General features: G+C 40.9%; 1 protein-coding gene across 11 annotated transcripts in view; it reads right to left on the bottom strand.

Moving 5' to 3' along the window:
• Positions 1 to 18494, bottom strand: part of SYNE2 (spectrin repeat containing nuclear envelope protein 2) — a 330781-nt gene that overhangs the window by 274748 nt on the left and 37539 nt on the right. The window lies entirely within an intron of this gene.

Below are 18494 nucleotides of genomic sequence, written 5' to 3'. Positions count from 1 at the left end.
ATGGGTGTTCACTATAAAAGCCTTTACCTTTCCCATATGTTAGAAATTCTTTATAATAAGGTATTTGGAGGGATACAACTAAAAATAAATAAACCGTAGGTCAACAGCTAAATACAATCAATCATATCCAACAGACTATTTCAATTCAGTCTTCCCCACTCTATTTATCATCCAAAACTCCTTTGTTAGCTCTCCCATGGATCACTGTTGTTAAAGATTTTACTACCAGATAAACTGTTTGTTAATTAATAATTAATTTGTCTTATCCTTGGAATTAAGATGACTCAAGAGCCTGCCTGATGTAACAGTGTCACTGTACTGAGTTGATATGCTTCTAACCAACATGAAAAAGCTGTTCAAGTGAGCCTGTGCAGCCTGATGATTGATAAAGGTACAAACGTTCTCAGCTTTTGATGTATTGAGGACCTCTACTACCCCTTCCAATGCCCAAGGGCTCTTGAATCCAAGTGAAGACAAAGCATTTCTTCATGATGACAGAAGAAAAAGTGAATTCCTGAATGAATGTCCTAAGGGTATCTACTATTCCATGCCACAACTATATTTTTAAAGGGGGGCATAATACCAGTGGTAGCAAATACACAGCACTTACTACACAAAAGCACTGCTTCCAGTACCTTGCGTATACGACCTCATCTAACCTTTATAATAACTGTAAGAGTTGAAAAATCAAAACAAAATGTCACATACAGTTGTCTATGGACACACAGCTAACAAATGATGGAATAAGATTTGAATCCAGGTAGTTTTCGCTTCAGAGTCTACACTTTTAACCAATACATGTTGGTACCTCATAGAGCTAGCTCAAATTGCCATATTTTATTTTATTATTTTTAAACATTTTATTTATTTATTTGACAGAAAGAGATCACAAGTAGACAGAGAGGCAGGCAGAGAGAGAGGAGGAAGTACGCTCTCCACGGAGCAGAGAGTCCAATGCGGGGCTTGATCCCAGGACTCTGGGATCATGACCTGAGCTGAAGGCAGAGGCTTTATTTAACCCACTAAGCCACCCAGGCACCCCCTGCCATATTTTATTTACTCTTTTTTTCATTCATTTATTCAACAAGAGTTTAAACATTTTAGCTCCTGCTCTCAAGGAATTCAATCTTTTTCTTTTCTTTTCTTTTTTTTGAGAGAGAACATACTTGCAAACAGACCTGGGCGAGGGGAGTGCTGGGGAGCAGAGAGAGAGGATCTTTTTTTTTTTAAGATTTTATTTATTTATTTTAAAGATTTTTATTTATTTATTTGACAGACAGAGATCACAAGTAGGCAGAGAGGCAGGCAGAGAGAGAGGAGGAAGCAGACTCCCTGATGAGCAGAGAGCCCGATGCGGGGCTCGATCCCAGGACCCTGGGATCATGACCTGAGCCGAAGGCAGAGGCTTTAACCCACTGAGCCACCCACGTGCCCCAAGATTTTATTTTTTATTTATTTATTTGACAGACAGAGATCACAAGCAGGCAGAGAGGCAGGCAGAGAGAGAGGAGGAAGCAAACTCCCCTCCGAGCAGAGAGCCAGATGTGGGGCTTGATCCCAGGTCCCCGGGATCAAGACCCGAGCCGAAGGCAGAGGCTCCGACCCACTGAGCCACCCAGGCAACCCAGAGAGAGAGAATCTTAAGCAGGCTCCATGCTCGGCACAGAACCCAATACAGGGCTCTATTCCCATAATCCTGAGATCATGACCCGAGTTGAAATCAAGTCTCAGTCAGCCAACCAAGCCACCAGGTGCCCCAAGGAATTCAATTTTCTGAGAATGACAAAGGAACACAATAGTGAATGAAGAAATCCTCTAGAAATGGATGTCGAAGGTGTTGTGCAAGCAAAGAAGGCACATCCCAAGCTGTGCAAGCTGGAGAGAGACGTGACTGTCAGGAGTGTACCTATTATAAAACATTATTTCACTCTGAATGATCCCATTAGCATTATTCAAACAATATCTTGAATTTAATAAGAATGTCTTTGAGAATCACTTATTGCCATTTACTATTAATCAAATATAAGGTATTAAACGTAGAGGGAAGACTTTAAAATAAAAACAGAACAAGAGAGAACAAATTGATAACCCGAGAATCAACTGTTCCCATACTAGACTGGTAAGTGAGATTGGCCACATTGTGCATTAAAGTTGAAGAAAAAGAACGTATGAGCGAAAAGAAGTGTAGACCTTAAAATAAATACAGTTGACCCCAAACATGGGTTTGAACTGCGCAGGTCCACTTGTACAAAGATATTTTATAGTACTGAAATACATTTTTCTCTTCTTTATGATTTCCTTCACATTCCCTTTTCTCTAGCTCACTTGATTATAATACTATATATAATACATATAACATACAAAATATGTTTTAATCAACTGTTATCAGTAAGGCTCCACAATAGGCTATTAGTTAAGTCTAGGGAGAATCAAAAGTTTTACATGGATTTTTAACTGTGTGTGTGGTGAGGGAAAAGGGTCAGCGCCTCTCACCACCATGTTGTTCAAGGGTTAACTGTATTTTCCCAAGAGGTTTCTGTTTGTTTGTTTGTTTGTTTTTAAGATTTTATTTATTTATCTGACAGAGAGAGTGAGAAACACAAGCAGGCACAGCAGCACAGGAGAGGGAGAAGCAGGCTCCCCACTGAGCAGAGAGCCCGATGTGGGGCTCAATCCCAGGACCCCAGGATCATGACCCAAGCTGAAGACAGTCACTTAACAAAGCCACCCAGGCACCCTGAGGTTTCTGGTTTTTTTTTTTTTTTTAAGATTTTATTTATTTATTTGACAGAGAGAGATCACAAGTAGGCAGAGAGGCAGGCAGAGAGAGAGAGAGGAGGAAGCAGGCTCCTGCTGAGCAGAGAGCCCGATGCGGGACTCGATCCCAGGACCCTGAGATCATGACCTGAGCCGAAGGCAGCGGCTTAACCCACTGAGCCACCCAGGCGCCCCGAGGTTTCTGTTTTTAACAGGGAAAATTTATTAGCAAAGAAGTCAATAAAATATAATAATTTTTTATGTAGTGAAGAATTTCTAAGAGCTTCTAAAATATGTCCATCAAAAGTAAAACTAAACTAGGACACCTGGGTGGCTCAGCAGTTAAGGGTCTGCCTTTGGCTCATCCCAGGGTCCTGGGATGGAGTCCCACATCTGACTCCTTGCTCAATAGGGAACCTGCTTTTCCCTCTTCTGTGCCTACCCCGCCCCCCTCTCTCAGACAGATAAATAAAGAACTTTAAAAAAAAGTAAAATTAAACTTTAGAGACTGAATCAGTTGGAAGTGTTAGATTATTAACCCAAATACTGTCTTAGTACCATTATTTCTCAAAACATGCTACAGAGGTCACAAGGACCCAACTGAAGACAACTTATGATCATATTTCCAACACAACTGTTTTTGGTGAGAAACAGCCGACCATCTCCAGAGAGGAATTTACTGGCTAATAGAGCCCATGAAAAACTGGAACAAAGTAGAAAAGAAAAGCTTTAAGAGATTTCTCAGGATGTGAATTGAGAAGCTAGAAAGGGTGTGAAAAAGGAACGCAGAAAGAGGAACAAGGGCGTGTCCACGGGGCCATAGGAGTCACGAGGATCTGGCAACCACACTCCCCAAGGCCATCTCATCTATGTTCCAACTTCCCTGTGCAGAATGCATTCTTCCCTGTGGAGATAGAATTTGCTCAGCAGAGCCCTTCACAGGGGCTCCTCATAGGTTGACTCTTCCTTTTCACATAAAAGTTACCCATAATTCCATGATAAATCCTGGGATTAGAATGAAAATAATGGACCATCTTCAGGCACATAACCAAAGACTGGGTAAAGTATTAATGTAATGGCATTAAAGATTCAAAAATCAAGTGGAATGGTGTGAATTGTGTTTTTCAAATTCATATAAATTAATAGGCACACTTTTATAAATGGCATAGCTATTTGGAAAGCACTGCCGTTTGCTTAGGCAATATATCTTAATATTCTTCTGGTGTCTCTAAAACCTCAAACACTAGAGAATTTCCATTTTTTTATAAAATGTTGGCAGGTGCCTGGGTGGCTCAGTCCCTTAAGCTTCTGTCTTCCACTCAGGTCTTGATCCCAGAGTCCTTCAGATCAAGGTCCATGTCAGGCTTCCCACTCAGCACGGAGTCCCCCTCTTTCTCTTCCTCTGCCCCTTCTGCTTCTGTGCCCACACTCTCTCAAATAAATAAATAAAATCTTTTTTTTTTTTTTAAAAGTTGGCATTTACTTCGGATTATTATGACTAGAATTTTTTTCAACTCAAAAGTAAAATTTGAGTAGAGATTATCTCTCATGAACAGAATTATGGATAATTTTTATTTCTTTTCTTTTGCTTTTCTGCATGTATAAAATTTCAAATGGTGAGTGCCCATTTCTAATGCAGTAAGAGAAACATTTTTACTTTTATTTTAATGAAAGGACAACAAAATGGGGAATAAGGTATTATTTAGTTCAGGGCCAGTTCTCCAATTGATTCCCTATGGAACCTGTAGATCTATGTCTTCATAAGGAGGAAATACTTTTTTTTTTTTTTTAAGATTTTATTCACTTATTTGACAGACAGAGATCACAAGTAGACAGAGAGGCAGGCAGAGAGAAGGGGGCGGGGGAAGCAGGCTCCCTGCTGAGCAGAGCGCTGGATATGGGGCTTGATCCCAGGAGCCTGGGATCACGACCTGAGCAGAAGGCAGAGGCTTTGACCCACTGAGCCACCCAGGGGCCCCACGGAGGAAATACTCTTGACACAACTTAAATATCAGAAAAATTTTTTTGGCATTGACAGAAATTTCTAGAAAATATTCCTAAAAATATTTTTTGTAGCTCAAAAGGTCTCTTACTTTGAGCACTGGAAAACTGTCAGCAGGAGGAAAAGGATCTCTACCTCATCTTCAGAGGCTGATCAGAAGGTATACCACTGCAGCACCAAGTGGGTACACTCAGGTAATTCTTTAACAGGGTGATTTAAAGGTCATCATTTTATTCTAGTTCTCTTCAGCACCACATTTTTTATGATCCACCTAACAATTCCAAAGGAGGTCCCTTTATCAGCTGAGTTATAGAGCTATTTCTAGCAACTGACAGTTATCAGCTTTGATCCACTTACAAACTTCTAGAAGAAAATTGGTGGCCCACATGCAGTGAGTTTCTTTATCTTTTTCCCAGCAACTTTTCCTAATTCTGTTATCTCCTATCCTTTCATCACCACTGAACCAGAAGCTGTTGGTACAAATTCCCAGACCAGGGAATTTAATTTTTTAATTAAAGTACAACTGACACACAATGGTACCTTAGTTTCAGCTGTACAACACAGTAATTCCACAAGTCTATACATCATACTGGGCTCATCACAAGGGTAGCTACCGCGCCACTACACAACCTGTAATAACACTGTTGACTATTCCCTCTCTGTTGTATCTTTTATCTGTGCGACTTACTCTTTCCATAACCTGAGGCTTGGATCTCTCGCTGCCCTTTACCCATTTTGTGCATGTCTCCCCCCAAGCAACATCTATCCCCTCATGCAACCATCAGTTTGTTCTCTGTTTCTGCATTTTGTTTAAATTCTACATGAAAGTGAAATCATATAGATTTGTCTTTCTCTGACTTATTTCACCTAGCATAATGCCTTTTAAGTCCACCTGTGTTGTCTCAAATGGCAAGACCTCATTTTTCACAGCTAGGTAACATTCCATCATGTATCTACACCACATCTTTACACATTCATCTATTGATGGACACCTGGGTAGCTTCCATATCTTAGCTATTATAAATAATGCTGCAATAAACAAGGGTGTATATATTTTTTAAATTAGTGGTTTCACCTTCTTTGGGTAAATATTCAGTAGTGGAATTACTGAATCATACAGTGAGCCTATTTTTAATGTTTTGGGGCATGTCCAGACTATTTTCCACAGTAGCTGTACCAGTCTGCATTCCCACCAACAGTACATGACTCTTCCCTTCTTTCCACATCTTCACCAAACACTTGTTATTTCTTGTCTTTTCGATTCTAGCCATTTTGACATGTGGGAGATGATATCTCATTGTGGTTTTGATTTGCATTTCCCTGATGAGGGGTGAGATTGAGCATCTTTTCCTGCATCTGTTGGCCACCTGGATGTCTTTGGAAAAATCAGACCTGGTCATTTTTAAGCTCCATGCTGCTATCTCCTTTCAAGCACTTTATTTTTCCTATGACCACCACAAAATGCCGGATCAAGTCTAACTATTCACTCTGCTACAAATATGTAGCAATTCTCTGGATATAACTGCTACGCTTGTTAGCTCACAACAAAGCAGTGTCCCTCAGCAGCCAGTAGCAACTGGGCCGCTAACCCACCCACTCCAACCCTGATAGCAACATTCTGGCTGAATGTAGCCACTTCCCTAAAAGAGCCTTGTGTTGGCCTTGACCAAGTCCCAAATGCTCTGAACTGCAGTGTCCACTGCTACAGAATGATAGTGTGTGTCTCACAGGGCAGCTGCTGGAATCCAATAAAAAGCACATGAAACTTAAAAACCACAGTAACAACTGACATTTACTGAGTGCTTGCTGTGCTAGATGAGTGACAGTATATAAATGGTATTTACTATCATCTGTGAAAAGAATTTATCAGGATGTGGGGCGCCTGGGTGGCTCAGCCGTTAAGCATCTGCTTTGGCTCAGGTCATGATCCCGGGGTCCTGGGATCGAGCCCCGAATCGGGCTCCCTGCTCAGTGGGAAGCCTATTTCTCCCTCTCCCACTCCCTCTGCTCATGTTCCCTCTCTCGCTGTGTCTCTCTCTGGCAAATAAATAAATAAAATTGTAAGGGGAAAAAAAGAATTTATCAGAATTCACCCATTTCTTTTTCTTTTTTTTTAAGATTTTACTTATTTATTTGACAGAGATAACAAGAGAGGAAATACAAGTAGGGCAAGTGGGAGCTGAGCTGAAGGCAAGGGCTTAACCAACTGAGCCACCCAGATGCCCCAGAATTTGCCCATTTCTTAATCAGCAGGAAAAATTAAAACCTCTTCACAATACTAAAATGAAAAGGGGGAAAAAAAGAAAAAAAACCTTAAAGATGAAAATTTCCCAAACTATGAATGCTGATGTGTTAAATTAGCACAGATCTAGAAAGTTTGTACTCAGGAAGTAATTATTTTTCCTCTCCATCAGTACATTCTAACCTTGAAATTTGGCCCTTCTACCACACACTGAAATTTTCTAAAGATCATAATTCCTCCACTCTCTGTCAAATAAATAAAATCTTTAAAAAACTAATTAATTAAATAAATAAAATAAAAAGGATCATAATTCCCCCAGTAAAAGCATCTTACCACCAACTCGCCAATCTCCCCCAAAGTCCTGGATAGGTCTTTAAGTTGTAAGTACGGACAATGGTTTGTGTTATTTCTTTTCCATGTATATCTCTTCATTCCTTTAGTCATCACCTCTGCCCCTGAACTCATTATTTTGCCCCTAAATTGCTACCAAAGATTCCTGGCTTTCCTGTTAACTCCAGCTTCCCCATCCCTGTCTTTGAGAATCCCTAAGAGGAGTGGAACATAGTGGCAAAAGATACAGCAGACATTGAGGGTGAAATATAGATCTAAAGACAAACAAAACAGTATGTTGGAGATCAGGGCTGATAGCAAGAGCTTAGACAAGTCTCCACAGCAGCAGTAGGACCCCCAGCCCCCACCCACCCTCTTCCCCCAAAAACACCAGCAGCCAGATCTATTCTCCAGATCCCTAGCTGTACCACAGGTAGGATTTCAGAGGATCCTGGCCTGGATCAGGATCCCCCCCCCCCCCCAGAAAAGACCTCCAGATACTGATATATGGGGTTTCTAAATGGAAAGGTCAGTTCCCTGTCACATTACCCTACTGTGAAATTCCACTAACTGGCTTTTTCATTCCTCACTCTTAAACATGAGCAGACAGTCAAAGATAACCAGACCTCGAGGGAAATCCTCCAAGAATGAAAGAGATCAAAACAAACACAAAAGAGGAATCTAGAGGCAAATGTAGGGAAAAAAAGAAAAACTTAAGGGAAAAATAAAAACTGAAATTGATCACAATTGACTTTTTTTAAAAAAGATCCCATAAAATGAACTTTATTTCAAAACTCATAAAAAGCTTCACAATATCAGTTACAAACAGAATCATCATTTCTTCCATTTTACACTATCACAAGACAAGGAATATATTAAAAGTTCTGAGAAAACCTAAACATAAAAGCTAAAACTATAAAACTCTTAGAAGAAAACACAGAGCAAAAGTGTCATGACAATGGATTTGGAAATGACTTCCTTGATATGAATCCAAAAGCATAGATAATAAAAAATAAATTGGACATTAAGATTTAAAACTTCGGGGGGGCGTCTGGGTAGCTCAGTAGGTTAAGCCTCTGCCTTTGGCTCAGGTCATGATCTCAGGGTCCTGGGATGGAGCCCTGCATTGGGCTCTCTGTTCAGCGTAGAGTCTGCTTCCCCCCCACCCACAGCCTGCCTCTCTGCCTACTTGTGATCTCTGTCTGTCAAATAAATAAATAAAATCTTAAAAAAAAAAAAAAAAAAGATTAAAAACTGATGCACATCCGGGTGCCTGGATGGCTTGGTGGGTTAAGTGCCTGACTCCTGATTTCGGCTTAGGTCATGATCTCAGGGTCATGAGATGCAGCCCTGAGTCAGGCTCCACACTCAGCTAGGAGTCCACTTGAGATTCACTCTCTTCCTCTGCCCCATACCTCTCTCACTCTTGTTCTCTCAAATAAATAAATATTTAAAAATAAAAAAAAAAAGATAAAAACTGTGCATCAAAGGATACGATCAACAGAGTAAAAAGGCAACAAGGAATGGGAGAAGATATTTGCAAATCATATACCTGCTAAGAAATTAATATCCGGAATATACAAAGAACTCCCATACTGCAAAAACAAAATAACCCGACTAAAAACGGGCAAAGGACTTGAGGTCAACATCATTATTCATAAGAGAAATGCAAATCAAAACCACAATGAGATACCACTTCAAACCCATTAGGATGACTACTATCAAAAAAAAAACAAAAACAAAAACAAAACCAGAGTGTTGTTAAGGATGTGGAGAAGAATTGGAACCCTTGCGCATTGTCAGTGGGAATGTAAAACAGTGCAGTCACTATGGAAAACAGTGTGGAGTTTCCTTTAAAAAAAAAAAAAAAGATAAAATTAGCACATGATCCAGCAATTCCACTTTTGGATATATCTTCAGAAAAACTGAAAGCAGCGTTTCGGAGATATATATATAGATGCAGATTCAAAGGCTAAAGGACCCAAGTGTGCATCTGGGGATGAATGGATAAACAAACTGTGGCAGTACATATGATGGAATACTATTTAGCCTTAAGAAAGAAGGGGATTCTGACAGATGCTACAACATGGCTGCCACGGAAGGACATGACGATTGGTGGAATAAGCCAGTCACAAAACGTATCATATAAATGCATGATTCCACTTACAGGTTCCGACAATAGTAAAATTCACAGATATGGGGCGCCTGGGTGGCTCAGTTGGTTAGGCGACTGCCTTCGGCTCAGGTCATGATCCCAGAGTCTCGGAATCGAGTCCCGCATCAGGCTCCCAGCTTCATGTAGAGTCTGCTTCTCCCTCTGACCTTCTCCCCTCCCATTCACTCTCTCTCAAATAAATAAATAAAATCTTTTAAAAAAAATATTCACAGATATGGAAATCAGAATGGTGGTTGCCAGGGGCTCTGCAAGAGGGAGTAGGGAGTTGATTTTTTTAATTAACTTTTAATTAATTTTTAATTATTTCATGTGTATAGGATTTCAGTTTTGCAAGAAAAAAAACGATCCAGAGATGGGTGGTGGGGGACGGTGGGAATACCCCTGAACTGCACACTTAAAATACTTCAAACCCCTGAACTGCACACTTAAAAATGATTAAAGTGGTATTACTTTACCACAATTTTTAAAAATCAGAAGATGATTTTCAACCTATAATAATCTATATGCAGCTGAAGTATTAATCAGGTGTTAGGACACGAAAAAGTCCTTTCCTGACACGCAAGCCTTCAAAAAATTCATGTCCCAGAAGCTCACAATTAGAAAGCTACTGGCAGACTTCCTCCAACAAAATAAGAAAGTAAAACAAGAGGAAAGAAAGTATTCCAATGAAAGAGAAAACGTAACCAAAAATGAGAAAAACAGACACTAGATCTCAAACACAGGAGAAAAAAGAAAGTTCCCGCATCAGAGCCAGGCAGATCCGTGCATAAACAAACAGGGCTCTGACGGAGAAGTCCAGGGTGGGAGCTGGCAGGAGCAGGAAGTGGAAAGAGGGGACGTGCAGACAGGAAGGGGGAAAGAGACAGAATGAAGCTCTGTGAATGCGAAGAACCATGACAGCGACAATTATGCTAGAATTGCTGGAGGCTATGGTCAGAAGGTATCTGAATTCGTGATTTCGAAAACGGTGTAGCACCTGTTAAGACAAAATTCCAATTTGAGGTCTGAGAGGCGTTAAGAAAAGAAATTTTGCTTCCATTCATTCCATAAAGAATTTATGGTTTACAAAGATATGCTCACTATCCTTTTAGATGGAAATGCTGAGGAGTTTGGGAGAGAGGAATTTAGGAAACTCTCAACAGATGACCTCATTTTTCTCAGGAAAATAAGAAGTGAGGTCATCCCTAGGGAGCAAGGGGAGCAAGGGTGGGATAGGGTCCTTGAAAAGTAAATGGAGCTTGAAACAGGCCACAGTCAAGAACTTGAACCAACACACTAGAAACGAGGAGCTGGCGGGCAGGGCAGACACACTGAGGCCAGAATAGCGTTGGCCTCAGTGGACCCCAATGGCATTTTGGATAGATGCAAGGTTCTCCCAGAAGGACTCAGCATCTGACTGAGGCTCAAGCAGGAGCAGCACCTGTTGGTGACTTCCATTTCTAACAACTAAAAAAATCCTCTCAAATTGCACAGAGGGACACCTGGCTGGCTCGGTCAGTGGAGCATGCTGCTCTTGATCTTGGGGTTGTGAGTTCGATCCCCACAATGGGTGCAGAGATTACTTGAAAATAAACTTTTTTTTAAAAGAAATTGCACAAAGACACAGACATATTCAAGAATGTTCATGGTGGAAACATTTGTAACAGAAAAAAATAGAAATAATTGAATCAATGGATAAACTGTGGTTGATTCATGCAAGGAAGACCATAGCCACCTGCAAAATGAACAACCGACCGGCATCAGCATGGTTATACATCAAAACTCTAATGGGGTGGGGGACAGGAGCAAGTGCAGAAGGACTAATATACTATGAAGTCATTTTTGCTCTTCATATAAATTTTACACACACACACACACACACACACACACGTATATATGGTAAAAGAACAGAAACAGGGTGGGGAATGACACCCACCAACTACAGAGTGAGGGCAAAGGAAAGGGGGGGTGGCGGGACTTCAGCTCTACAGTTAATGTCTCCTTTTACCCCAAAATTGAAAATCTAAGTAGGGAGTGCACTATGGATGTTTAAAATATTCATTCTTAACATTTCAAAAGTCTAACAGAATTCCACTTAAGCTAGAGAGGAGAGATGAAATGCTTGAAAGAGCCCTAGGTTTAGAGTCAGAAGATTCTGGCTTTAGTACCGGCTCTGCCACGGACCACACGACCTTGGATAATCATCAACTTCTCCCAGGTCCGTGAAATGAGGATAATGATTTTGTCTGAGCCAACTCACAGCCTCTCGGGTTCTTGCCAAAGACTCTAACTCGAGTTCCCGGCTGCACATTTTAAAACAGTGGATTACAAGGAACAACCGTCACGGAGGAATGCCTCAAAGACCTAGAGTCCTGCATGTTGTCGTTGGATCCCGTCCAGCCTCAGGAACTGTGAACTTGAACGGCATTGCTGTAAGCCCTGAGAACTGCTTCTATTAAAATGTATTCTGGTATAATCTCGTAAGCCCTACCCAGCCGGATATTATAGGGACCAGGCAAGAGAAACGTACCCTGCCACTTCTCCCACAGAATTTCAGAAGTACCAGGCGTAAGACACACCGTGTTCCTTTTACGAGAACACTCTGTGGAACATTGTCTCAGGTCTCTGGACCAAGAAAAACTGTGACCCAGAGGATTTATTCTTTTCATCTAATGACCATGTTATTTTTATGAACAAAGTTTCCCTCTCTTTTTTGGCTGGTATAGCCCAGCTCTAGCAATTACAAATGACTTTATGGAAACAAGTTGCTTTCCCACTGGCGTTATTCAACAACCCTTTTTCCCCCCTTCACGGCAAGGTCCTTCTCTATTTTTTTTTTTAATTCTGTTTAATTCTATGTTTTTCTACAGATGACTTCCAACTTTCTCGGGGACACGAGAGGGTACGAATAAGTGAGTTAAATGAACTCACACTTTCTGTAAGGACAAGATAGAACATGTTGAAAATCAGAAAATGAGATGTAATGCAAACCTGTTCTTTACTGGTGAAACAGGAAAATTCACTATGGAAAAATGAAATTGTATGTGCTTTCAGTAAAAGAGACATTTCAAATACTTCTCAATGCCAAGTCACCTGAAGACATCCATATTCTAGTTCTAAGCTCTAGGAAGTTCACATCACCTATAGTTTCAGTACCCTGGAGACCCAAATCAATGGAGAGTCTTGACTAGAAGTAATGGATACACAATGCCTCTGGTGGAGGGTCCTGGGAGGATAATAAATTGGCTTATTCTTATTCACAAGAGAAATATTTTCCTGAGAATTCTTAGCCCACAAGAATATGTACTTTTGGGGCACCTGGGTGGCTCAGTGGGTTAGGCCTCTGCCTTCGGCTCAGGTCATGAACCCAGCATCCTGGGATGGAGCCCCGCATTGGGCTCTCTGCTCAGCAGGGAGCCTGCCTCCCCCTCTCTCTCTGCCTGCCTCTCTGCCTACTTGTGATCTCTGTCTGTCAAATAAAAAAATAAAATCTTTAAAAAAAAAAAGAATATATATTTTTAGTGACTGTACTCCTCATGAATATATTCTTACTCTGCCTCTGCCCTAAGTCCCCATGCCCTGCCCCTCAATCTCCTCTCTCGTCTTGATCAGCAGAACAGCCTGTTCTGATCCCTCTGCCCAGGCCCCTCCCATTACAGCAAGGCAAACATAGACTGAATATTCCATCAAATGCCACCGCACTAATATGAAAAGAGGCCGCCTTAAACACCACACACATCCTCAAAAAGCTGTTAAGATCATCGTATCTTACAAGAATTGCTTAAACTTTCTTAATGAAAAGAAACAAGTACTTGGGTTCATTGGCCATTCAGTAAACTTGGCTTCAGGTGAATTGGCTTCTTCCCCAACGAAGGAGCTATGTAACTGACATGTCACCTCTCTCTGGTCCCCACTCCAGGAATAACTTCAGCTCTGCTTGACTCCCATCGTCTAGCTCTTGTTAGTCCCCTCCTGGTGTCTCGTGCTGAAGTATACTGCAAGCATCCTGGCATTGATTTAGCGGCTGTGGGCCTGAACACTAACTTGAAATGCCAGCCAACTGGAGAAGCCCTTCCCTTTGAAGCTCAAACTTCAAACTCCATAGTTGGTGGAGCCCAACTGTCCCCTTCAGGGCAGCTCCCTCAACCCTGCATCTTCTGCAGATTCTAGATGGTGAGCCCAGGGAAGGGACTATGTCTTGTTTACTGTTTACCTCTATCATCTGGTGCTGTGTGTGGCACATAATAAGTGGATGAAATAAGATTAAAAGAGTAAAGAAATGAAGGAACAAACTGGAACTGTAGTTGGGGAAGCTGTTAGCTCTTGGCCCCGCTTAGAATTTAGTACTAAGAAACAGGGGCACCTGGGTGGCTCCACCTGTTAAGCATCTGCCTTCAGCTCAGGTCTTAATCCCAGGGTCCTGAGTTCAAGTCCCACATCAAGCTCTCTGCTCAGCAGGAGCAGGGAGTCTGCATCTCCCTTTCCCTCTGCTCCCCGCCACTTGTATGTTCTCTCTCTCTCTCAATCTCAAATAAAGGAATAAAATCTTAAAAAAAAAAAAAAAAAAAAAAAGAACTTAGTACTAAGAAATGGTTCCACTTCCTTGGAGGAATAAGTTGGATTTAGGTTGTTGTTTTGTACTATTTTTGTTGTTTCTTTCCTGAAAATAAGAGCCATACAATTCATGTTCCCCTTTCATTTGGTATCCAAAACACAGAGCTCACTATGAGATCAAACTGTAGTAATTATGTAAGTCCTCCTACATCCGGTTTTCCCTGGACTTCATCTTATTTTTTTGTTTTTTATTTTTATTGACATACCACACCTCATCTTACATGTATTTGTTGTGGTCATCTTAAATCCTTCATGAATAAACTATGGAATAAACAAATTAAAAAACTAAATGAATAAGCAAGCAAACAAAAATTCAGAAAATATACTTTACAAGAATTTTTTTATACACACTTAAATAAAAATAAAAATAATTTCGAAATTCAGGTCTTCCCAAGTCACAGGATTTTTATTTAAGTTCCAACTTCCTCCTTCAATATATCTACTTGAATGTGCTCTACTTTCATTTTTGACAAGATTTTTTTTCCCCCTCACCAAATGGCCAGAATTCTTAGCCATAGAAAACTGAATTGCCCTCAAATGTCTTCCTGAATGTATCTTAAGGTCAAATGTCTACTTTTACTAGTCATTAATTTTTTGCTGGATTTTCAAGGTTTCAGAGAAACTTTAGTCCCAAACTCTTCTGGGGAAAGAAGGACTTTCTTCTTGAGGGACTGGAGGAATTCTGTTAAGTTTATAAAGTTCAACTAGTCCTGCTGAACTGTAGTCCAATGGCTGCATGCACATGGTGAACTTCTCAGAACAGAAATGACTGAAATATTTGGGAAAAGATGTGCAGGATCTCACTGTGACCAAACAAGCATTTCTATCTAGTGGTTCAAGTAACGTAACTGTACGTGCATTTTTACACAAGTTTCTGTTGGGTAGCATTTTCCCAGGAATGAGGGATGGGCTGTCTTTAAAATCCAAACACTAGTCTTTCCAAGATATTTAAAAGAAGTATTTCTAAATTTGAAATGTTTGCCAGCAAATACAACAGCCAAAAATATGTTGGCTGTTGAAATGAGGAGTTTGTTTCTAAAATGTACTATTTCTTTAGAAAAAATATTTGTTAATTTTAGTGGCAGCTGCAAAGCTGCTTTCACACTCAGAACTTAATTTACTTTTACAAATGGGCAAAGGCGGAGTGATTGGATTTTTCCTTTTGGCTGGTGTACTACAGCAACTGACCCAAGTCACTCAAGCCTTTATCATTAGATGTACCAGCAGCTGCTTGGCCAGGGACCCATTCTTTCTCTTTAACTGTGTTCACTTACACCAGAAATCAACAAAATCTACCTTTCTCAGGTAATGGTCTGAGGCCAAGTCCCATGAGAGCCCTCAATCACGTGTACATGGTTGCTGAGTTTTTATTTAATTCAGAAGCTTTTGGGTCCAATTTACTTCTCGCACTCAGGTTTAAAATAAATATTATCAAAACATGAAGCAGAGTCATGGAAAGTTGAGAGTTCTAGAAGGGACCATATTCATTCATTCATTTAACAAAGACCGGTTGAGTGCTTACTACCTGTCAGGCACTCTATCAGGCACTGAAGATACAAAGATGAGGAAGTGTAAAAGATTTTCCAGAGACAGGAAGAGTATGTTTGAGGAGCAAAAACAACAGCAGGAACTAACTGCCTGGGGAAGTCCAAACAAGGCTTGTCATAACAGGCTTAAACAGAAAAGGACCAATTTCTAGCACCCTCCCTTAAGATGTCCCTGCTAAAGCAGGTAGGACCTGGCAAATGTAGACTGCTGGATGAGAAGACTGGCCAGGACAAGAGATTCTGTTCATGTTATAAATCACGAATAAGTGCGAAATCACTTCTTTTTTTTTTTTTTTTAAGATTTTATTTATTTATTTGACAGACAGAGATCACAAGTTTGCAGAGAGGCAGGCAGAGAGAGAGGGGGAAGCAGGCTCCCCGCAGAGCAGAGAGCTCAATGTGGGGCTCAATCCCAGGATTCTAGGATCATCACCTGAGCTGAAGGCAGAGGCTTTAACCCACTGAGCCACCCAGGTGCCCCTCAAAATCACTTCTTCCAGTCCACCACAACAGAGCCAAGGGTTCAGAAATGGATTTGTACTTCTGGAGGGTAAGAAAAATCCTTTAAATCTAAATTTTGTATATCATAGGATAAAAAGGCAAACCACGGTTCACATTTATTTTCTACAGAATGGACTATACATTTTATTTACTTTTACAAGGACTTTTTTGTACTATGTAAGTACTATGTGTTTATTAAAGTGATTTTTTTAACAAGATGGGGAAAAAATGAATTAAATCTATCCATAAAGTTTTAGACAATTTTTATCTTGGTAGAGCTTTTTTATTCTGCTTTTACAAAGCTGCTAAGTATACTACAAATTTGTTTTCTTCTGCTAAATATTAAGCATTAACATTTCCATGTTGTTAGTCTCCATAAATGCCATTATAATGCTTATACTGTAATCTTGATTATATATAGAAATTTGAACTGGAAAAGAACAGCAAGAGTTAGTCTCCTCAGCTTCTCAAGAAAACCAAAAAAAAAAAAAAAAAAAAGAAGAAGAAGAAAGAAAGAAAGAAAAAAGTTCTGTTACTGTTTAGCCCCTGTTCATTTATCATTGGTCAATAAATTACCCCAAAAGTATTCAGGTACAGCTTGCATGTTTCAGGAACTACACTAGGTGGTTAGGAAGATAACCAATCCTTAAGAATATGGACTCCAAGGTCAAAAAGAAACATATTCCCTCACCTTCCTTAATTCCTGGCTATTGTTACCACTGGGCTCCTGCTCTGTTCTGCACAGATTAAATCAAATAATTATTGAGTCGTATCATGAGACTAATGCCCAGTAGGGCAGAAACGGTGAATGGTCAGCAATAATAAGGACCCAGGCTCATCTGAGCCAGAATATGAAGTCTGGCCTCAAAATCCCTACCCAGGGTAAGAGAAGCAACGACTAGCACCCATCCGCGGCTAGCTGGGGACCAAGTGAAGGACAGCGCTTCCCACGCAGGCCCAAGACACCAGAGCCATCAAGTCCGGGAAGCTGAATGGTCTTGTGAGGGGGCAAAGCCATGTCACCAAATTATTTGGGAACCAGTGGTTTAGAAGACCTGAGTTCCAGTCCTAGTTTTGGTCCAAGCATAGAGAACACATTTAACATATCTTTTTGTTTTGTTTTGTTTTGTTTTTTAATTTATTTGACAGAGAGAGAAATCTCAAGTAGGCAGAAAGGAAGTAGGCAGAGAAAGGGGAGAAGCAGGCTCCCTGCTGAGCAGAGAGCCCGATGTGGGGCTTGATCCCAGGACCCTGAGACCATGACCTGAGCCGAAGGCAGAGGTATAACCCACTGAGCCACCCAGGCGCCCCAACACATTTAATATATCTGAACCCTACTCTTCTCACCCATAACATAAGGGTGCAGCTAGACATTCTCTAAGAGCCCTTCTAGCTGGTTAAATCTGTGATTTTTGCGATGTTACCAAAAGCAGGACTCATAGTCCCCACAAGTACCAAACTCAACCATCTTACACTTCTCAGGCATTATTTCAAATACCAGAAATGAATAAAAACCAGTTCTAGCTGCTCTAGAAGTTATGTATACCCTTCTAGTTCAGCTACTGAGTTATTCCAGGTAGTGATCAATCTCAAGTCCAGCTGGCCATGCCAATGAGGCTGGGGGATGGTGCCTGGGAGTATGCTGAGGCTCTGACCCCTGAAGGACAGTCACTGTGTTCTCTCCTATGGCCACAAGCTGACCACCTATCCCACGGACCCAGAGAGAGTAGAGGGGGTCTGATCAGTTCAAATCTTCCCCTCTAATAGAAAAGAGTAAAGATTCACTTGAAATGACTGACGGCCACAACACATTCTCATTATATGACATTCTCTGACAGTATGAAAACAGAGGGTAAATTCTCTTATTAAAAATTATTTGCGGGCGCCTGGGTGGCTCAGTGGGTTGAGCCACTGCCTTCAGCTCAGGTCATGATCTCAGGGTCCTGGGATCGAGTCCCACATCGGGCTCTCTGCTCGGCAGGGAGTCTGCTTCCTCCTCTCTCTCTCTCTGCCTGACTCTCTGCCTACTTGTGATCTCTCTCTGTCAAATAAATAAATAAAATCTTTAAAAAAAAAATTTTTTTTTTAATTATTTGCATTTTTTGGGTGCCTGGGTGGCTCAGTGGGTTAAGCCGCTGCCTTTGGCTCAGGTCATGATCTCAGGGTCCTGGGATCGAGTCCCGCATCGGGCTCTCTGCTCAGCAGGGAGCCTGCTTCCCTTCCTCTCTCTCTGCCTGCCTCTCCGTCTACTTGTGATTTCTCTCTGTCAAATAAATAAATAAAATCTTTTAAAAAAAATTATTTGCATTTTTTTCTCAAAATGATTATCATTTCCATGCTGTTAGG

This window comes from Mustela putorius, unplaced genomic scaffold (assembly GCF_011764305.1).
Source record: "Mustela putorius furo isolate JIRA1106 unplaced genomic scaffold, ASM1176430v1.1 tig00000129_pilon_pilon_pilon, whole genome shotgun sequence".
Taxonomy (NCBI): Eukaryota; Metazoa; Chordata; class Mammalia; order Carnivora; family Mustelidae; genus Mustela; species Mustela putorius.
Note: the sequence above shows the minus strand (reverse complement) of the source record. Positions and strands in the feature narration are given on the sequence as shown.